The sequence below is a fragment of the Theobroma cacao genome, chromosome 5 (genome assembly GCF_053813885.1).
Source record: "Theobroma cacao isolate CCN51 chromosome 5, ASM5381388v1, whole genome shotgun sequence".
Classification (NCBI taxonomy): Eukaryota; Viridiplantae; Streptophyta; class Magnoliopsida; order Malvales; family Malvaceae; genus Theobroma; species Theobroma cacao.
In genome coordinates this window covers 20,036,925-20,044,804 of record NC_142643.1, presented here as the reverse complement: position 1 = coordinate 20,044,804, position 7,880 = coordinate 20,036,925, and positions in this window count along the sequence as shown.

Genomic DNA, 7,880 nt, shown 5'->3' with positions numbered 1-7,880 from the left:
TTCAAAAGCTTTATTTCTCCCTTTAAATGATTATATAATCTTATAACTTATTTTAAGTTGAATTTTTTTACGTTTTGGGTTAAAATAGATTATAATTGAATGTTTACCTCGGGAAACGTGAAGCAAAAACCATTCATTGAGAAGAAAACTTCTTTTATAGTCACTTATGCCTTCAAAAGCTTTATTTCTCCTTTTAAATGATTATATAATCTTATAACCTATTTTAAGTTGAATTTTTTTACATTTTGGGTTAAAACAGATTATAATTGAATGTTTACCTCGAGAAACGTGATGCAAAAACAATTCATTGAGAAGAAAACTTCTTTTATAGTCACTTATGCCTTCAAAAGCTTTATTTATGCCTTTAAATGATCATATAATCTCATAATTGATTTTAAGTTGAATTTTTTTACATTTTTTGGTAAAACAGATTATAATTGAATGTTTACCTCGGGAAACGTGAAGGAAAAAGCATTCATTGAGAAGAAAACTTCTTTTATAGTCACTTATGCCTTCAAAAGCTTTATTTCTCCCTTTAAATGATTATATAATCTTATAACTTATTTTAAGTTGAATTTTTTTACGTTTTGGGTTAAAACAGATAATAATTGAATGTTTACCTCGGGAAACGTGATGCAAAAACCATTCATTGAGAAGAAAACTTCTTTTATAGTCACTTATGCCTTCAAAAGCTTTATTTATGCCTTTAAATGATCATATAATCTCATAATTGATTTTAAGTTGAATTTTTTTACATTTTTAGGTAAAACAGATTATAATTGAATGTTTACCTTGGGAAACGTGAAGGAAAAAGCATTCATTGAGAAGAAAACTTCTTTTATTGTCACTTATGCCTTCAAAAGCTTTATTTCTCCCTTTAAATGATTCTATAATCTTATAACTTATTTTAAGTTGAATTTTTTTACATTTTTGGTCAAAACAGATTATAATTGAATGTTTACCTCGAGAAACGTGATGCAAAAACGATTCATTGAGAAGAAAACTTCTTTTATAGTCACTTATGCCTTCAAAAGCTTTATTTATGCCTTTAAATGATCATATAATCTCATAATTGATTTTAAGTTGAATTTTTTTTACGTTTTGGGTTAAAACAGATTATAATTAAATGTTTACCTCGGGAAACGTGAAGCAAAAACCATTCATTGAGAAGAAAACTTCTTTTATAGTCACTTATGCCTTCAAAAGCTTTATTTCTCCCTTTAAATGATTATATAATCTTATAACTTATTTTAAGTTGAATTTTTTTACGTTTTGGGTTAAAACAGATTATAATTGAATGTTTACCTTGGGAAACGTGAAGCAAAAACCATTCATTGAGAAGAAAACTTCTTTTATAGTCACTTATGCCTTCAAAAGCTTTATTTCTCCTTTTAAATGATTATATAATCTTATAACCTATTTTAAGTTGAATTTTTTTACATTTTGGGTTAAACCAGATTATAATTGAATGTTTACCTCGAGAAACGTGATGCAAAAACAATTCATTGAGAAGAAAACTTCTTTTATAGTCACTTATGCCTTCAAAAGCTTTATTTATGCCTTTAAATGATCATATAATCTCATAATTGATTTTAAGTTGAATTGTTTTACATTTTTTGGTAAAACAGATTATAATTGAATGTTTACCTCGGGAAACGTGAAGGAAAAAGCATTCATTGAGAAGAAAACTTCTTTTATAGTCACTTATGCCTTCAAAAGCTTTATTTCTCCCTTTAAATGATTATATAATCTTATAACTTATTTTAAGTTGAATTTTTTTACGTTTTGGGTTAAAACAGATAATAATTGAATGTTTACCTCGGGAAACGTGATGCAAAAACCATTCATTGAGAAGAAAACTTCTTTTATAGTCACTTATGCCTTCAAAAGCTTTATTTATGCCTTTAAATGATCATATAATCTCATAATTGATTTTAAGTTGAATTTTTTTACATTTTTAGGTAAAACAGATTATAATTGAATGTTTACCTTGGGAAACGTGAAGGAAAAAGCATTCATTGAGAAGAAAACTTCTTTTATTGTCACTTATGCCTTCAAAAGCTTTATTTCTCCCTTTAAATGATTCTATAATCTTATAACTTATTTTAAGTTGAATTTTTTTACATTTTGGGTGAAAACAGATTATAATTGAATGTTTACCTCGAGAAACGTGATGCAAAAACGATTCATTGAGAAGAAAACTTCTTTTATAGTCACTTATGCCTTCAAAAGCTTTATTTATGCCTTTAAATGATCAGATAATCTCATAATTGATTTTAAGTTGAATTTTTTTTACGTTTTGGATTAAAACAGATTATAATTAAATGTTTACCTCGGGAAACGTGATGCAAAAACGATTCATTGAGAAGAAAACTTCTTTTATAGTCACTTATGCCTTCAAAAGCTTTATTTATGCCTTTAAATGATCATATAATCTCATAATTGATTTTAAGTTGAATTTTTTTACATTTTTAGGTAAAACAGATTATAATTGAATGTTTACCTTGGGAAACGTGAAGGAAAAAGCATTCATTGAGAAGAAAACTTCTTTTATTGTCACTTATGCCTTCAAAAGCTTTATTTCTCCCTTTAAATGATTCTATAATCTTATAACTTATTTTAAGTTGAATTTTTTTACATTTTTGGTCAAAACAGATTATAATTGAATGTTTACCTCGAGAAACGTGATGCAAAAACGATTCATTGAGAAGAAAACTTCTTTTATAGTCACTTATGCCTTCAAAAGCTTTATTTATGCCTTTAAATGATCATATAATCTCATAATTGATTTTAAGTTGAATTTTTTTACGTTTTGGGTTAAAACAGATTATAATTAAATGTTTACCTCGGGAAACGTGAAGCAAAAACCATTCATTGAGAAGAAAACTTCTTTTATAGTCACTTATGCCTTCAAAAGCTTTATTTCTCCCTTTAAATGATTATATAATCTTATAACTTATTTTAAGTTGAATTTTTTTACGTTTTGGGTTAAAACAGATTATAATTGAATGTTTACCTCGGGAAACGTGAAGCAAAAACCATTCATTGAGAAGAAAACTTCTTTTATAGTCACTTATGCCTTCAAAAGCTTTATTTCTCCTTTTAAATGATTATATAATCTTATAACCTATTTTAAGTTGAATTTTTTTACATTTTGGGTTAAACCAGATTATAATTGAATGTTTACCTCGAGAAACGTGATGCAAAAACAATTCATTGAGAAGAAAACTTCTTTTATAGTCACTTATGCCTTCAAAAGCTTTATTTATGCCTTTAAATGATCATATAATCTCATAATTGATTTTAAGTTGAATTTTTTTACATTTTTTGGTAAAACAGATTATAATTGAATGTTTACCTCGGGAAACGTGAAGGAAAAAGCATTCATTGAGAAGAAAACTTCTTTTATAGTCACTTATGCCTTCAAAAGCTTTATTTCTCCCTTTAAATGATTATATAATCTTATAACTTATTTTAAGTTGAATTTTTTTACGTGTTGGGTTAAAACAGATAATAATTGAATGTTTACCTCGGGAAACGTGATGCAAAAACCATTCATTGAGAAGAAAACTTCTTTTATAGTCACTTATGCCTTCAAAAGCTTTATTTATGCCTTTAAATGATCATATAATCTCATAATTGATTTTAAGTTGAATTTTTTTACATTTTTAGGTAAAACAGATTATAATTGAATGTTTACCTCGGGAAACGTGAAGGAAAAAGCATTCATTGAGAAGAAAACTTCTTTTATAGTCACTTATGCCTTCAAAAGCTTTATTTCTCCCTTTAAATGATTATATAATTTTATAACTTATTTTAAGTTGAATTTTTTTACGTGTTGGGTTAAAACAGATAATAATTGAATGTTTACCTCGGGAAACGTGATGCAAAAACCATTCATTGAGAAGAAAACTTCTTTTATAGTCACTTATGCCTTCAAAAGCTTTATTTATGCCTTTAAATGATCATATAATCTCATAATTGATTTTAAGTTGAATTTTTTTACATTTTTAGGTAAAACAGATTATAATTGAATGTTTACCTTGGGAAACGTGAAGGAAAAAGCATTCATTGAGAAGAAAACTTCTTTTATTGTCACTTATGCCTTCAAAAGCTTTATTTCTCCCTTTAAATGATTATATAATCTTATAACTTATTTTAAGTTGAATTTTTTTACGTTTTGGGTTAAAATAGATTATAATTGAATGTTTACCTCGAGAAACGTGATGCAAAAACGATTCATTGAGAAGAAAACTTCTTTTATAGTCACTTATGCCTTCAAAAGCTTTATTTATGCCTTTAAATGATCATATAATCTCATAATTGATTTTAAGTTGAATTTTTTTTACGTTTTGGGTTAAAACAGATTATAATTAAATGTTTACCTCGGGAAACGTGAAGCAAAAACCATTCATTGAGAAGAAAACTTCTTTTATAGTCACTTATGCCTTCAAAAGCTTTATTTCTCCCTTTAAATGATTATATAATCTTATAACTTATTTTAAGTTGAATTTTTTTACGTTTTGGGTTAAAATAGATTATAATTGAATGTTTACCTCGGGAAACGTGAAGCAAAAACCATTCATTGAGAAGAAAACTTCTTTTATAGTCACTTATGCCTTCAAAAGCTTTATTTATGCCTTTAAATGATCATATAATCTCATAATTGATTTTAAGTTGAATTTTTTTACATTTTTAGGTAAAACAGATTATAATTGAATGTTTACCTTGGGAAACGTGAAGGAAAAAGCATTCATTGAGAAGAAAACTTCTTTTATTGTCACTTATGCCTTCAAAAGCTTTATTTCTCCCTTTAAATGATTATATAATCTTATAACTTATTTTAAGTTGAATTTTTTTACATTTTGGGTTAAAACAGATTATAATTGAATGTTTACCTCGAGAAACGTGATGCAAAAACGATTCATTGAGAAGAAAACTTCTTTTATAGTCACTTATGCCTTCAAAAGCTTTATTTATGCCTTTAAATGATCAGATAATCTCATAATTGATTTTAAGTTGATTTTTTTTTACGTTTTGGGTTAAAACAGATTATAATTAAATGTTTACCTCGAGAAACGTGATGCAAAAATGATTCATTGAGAAGAAAACTTCTTTTATAGTCACTTATGCCTTCAAAAGCTTTATTTATGCCTTTAAATGATCAGATAATCTCATAATTGATTTTAAGTTGATTTTTTTTTACGTTTTGGGTTAAAACAGATTATAATTAAATGTTTACCTCGAGAAACGTGATGCAAAAATGATTCATTGAGAAGAAAACTTCTTTTATAGTCACTTATGCCTTCAAAAGCTTTATTTATGCCTTTAAATGATCATATAATCTCATAATTGATTTTAAGTTGAATTTTGTTACATTTTTTGGTAAAACAGATTATAATTGAATGTTTACCTCGGGAAACGTGAAGGAAAAAGCATTCATTGAGAAGAAAACTTCTTTTATAGTCACTTATGCCTTCAAAAGCTTTATTTCTCCTTTTAAATGATTATATAATCTTATAACCTATTTTAAGTTGAATTTTTTTACATTTTGGGTTAAACCAGATTATAATTGAATGTTTACCTCGAGAAACGTGATGCAAAAACAATTCATTGAGAAGAAAACTTCTTTTATAGTCACTTATGCCTTCAAAAGCTTTATTTATGCCTTTAAATGATCATATAATCTCATAATTGATTTTCAGTTGAATTTTTTTACATTTTTTGGTAAAACAGATTATAATTGAATGTTTACCTCGGGAAACGTGAAGGAAAAAGCATTCATTGAGAAGAAAACTTCTTTTATAGTCACTTATGCCTTCAAAAGCTTTATTTCTCCCTTTAAATGATTATATAATCTTATAACTTATTTTAAGTTGAATTTTTTTACGTTTTGGGTTAAAACAGATAATAATTGAATGTTTACCTCGGGAAACGTGATGCAAAAACCATTCATTGAGAAGAAAACTTCTTTTATAGTCACTTATGCCTTCAAAAGCTTTATTTATGCCTTTAAATGATCATATAATCTCATAATTGATTTTAAGTTGAATTTTTTTACATTTTTAGGTAAAACAGATTATAATTGAATGTTTACCTTGGGAAACGTGAAGGAAAAAGCATTCATTGAGAAGAAAACTTCTTTTATTGTCACTTATGCCTTCAAAAGCTTTATTTCTCCCTTTAAATGATTCTATAATCTTATAACTTATTTTAAGTTGAATTTTTTTACATTTTGGGTTAAAACAGATTATAATTGAATGTTTACCTCGAGAAACGTGATGCAAAAACGATTCATTGAGAAGAAAACTTCTTTTATAGTCACTTATGCCTTCAAAAGCTTTATTTCTCCCTTTAAATGATTATATAATCTTATAACTTATTTTAAGTTGAATTTTTTTACGTGTTGGGTTAAAACAGATAATAATTGAATGTTTACCTCGGGAAACGTGATGCAAAAACCATTCATTGAGAAGAAAACTTCTTTTATAGTCACTTATGCCTTCAAAAGCTTTATTTATGCCTTTAAATGATCATATAATCTCATAATTGATTTTAAGTTGAATTTTTTTACATTTTTAGGTACAACAGATTATAATTGAATGTTTACCTCGGGAAACGTGAAGGAAAAAGCATTCATTGAGAAGAAAACTTCTTTTATAGTCACTTATGCCTTCAAAAGCTTTATTTCTCCCTTTAAATGATTATATAATCTTATAACTTATTTTAAGTTGAATTTTTTTACGTGTTGGGTTAAAACAGATAATAATTGAATGTTTGCCTCGGGAAACGTGATGCAAAAACCATTCATTGAGAAGAAAACTTCTTTTATAGTCACTTATGCCTTCAAAAGCTTTATTTATGCCTTTAAATGATCATATAATCTCATAATTGATTTTAAGTTGAATTTTTTTACATTTTTAGGTAAAACAGATTATAATTGAATGTTTACCTCGGGAAACGTGAAGGAAAAAGCATTCATTGAGAAGAAAACTTCTTTTATAGTCACTTATGCCTTCAAAAGCTTTATTTCTCCCTTTAAATGATTATATAATCTTATAACTTATTTTAAGTTGAATTTTTTTACGCTTTGGGTTAAAACAGATAATAATTGAATGTTTACCTCGGGAAACGTGATGAAAAAACCATTCATTGAGAAGAAAACTTCTTTTATAGTCACTAATGCCTTCAAAAGCTTTATTTATGCCTTTAAATGATCATATAATCTCATAATTGATTTTAAGTTGAATTTTTTTACATTTTTTGGTAAAACAGATTATAATTGAATGTTTACCTCGGGAAACGTGAAGGAAAAAGCATTCATTGAGAAGAAAACTTCTTTTATAGTCACTTATGCCTTCAAAAGCTTTATTTCTCCCTTTAAATGATTCTATAATCTTATAACTTATTTTAAGTTGAATTTTTTTACATTTTGGGTCAAAACAGATTATAATTGAATGTTTACCTCGAGAAACGTGATGCAAAAACAATTCATTGAGAAGAAAACTTCTTTTATAGTCACTTATGCCTTCAAAAGCTTTATTTATGCCTTTAAATGATCATATAATCTCATAATTGATTTTAAGTTGAATTTTTTTACATTTTTTGGTAAAACAGATTATAATTGAATGTTTACCTCGGGAAACGTGAAGGAAAAAGCATTCATTGAGAAGAAAACTTCTTTTATAGTCACTTATGCCTTCAAAAGCTTTATTTCTCCCTTTAAATGATTATATAATCTTATAACTTATTTTAAGTTGAATTTTTTTACGTGTTGGGTTAAAACAGATAATAATTGAATGTTTACCTCGGGAAACGTGATGCAAAAACCATTCATTGAGAAGAAAACTTCTTTTATAGTCACTTATGCCTTCAAAAGC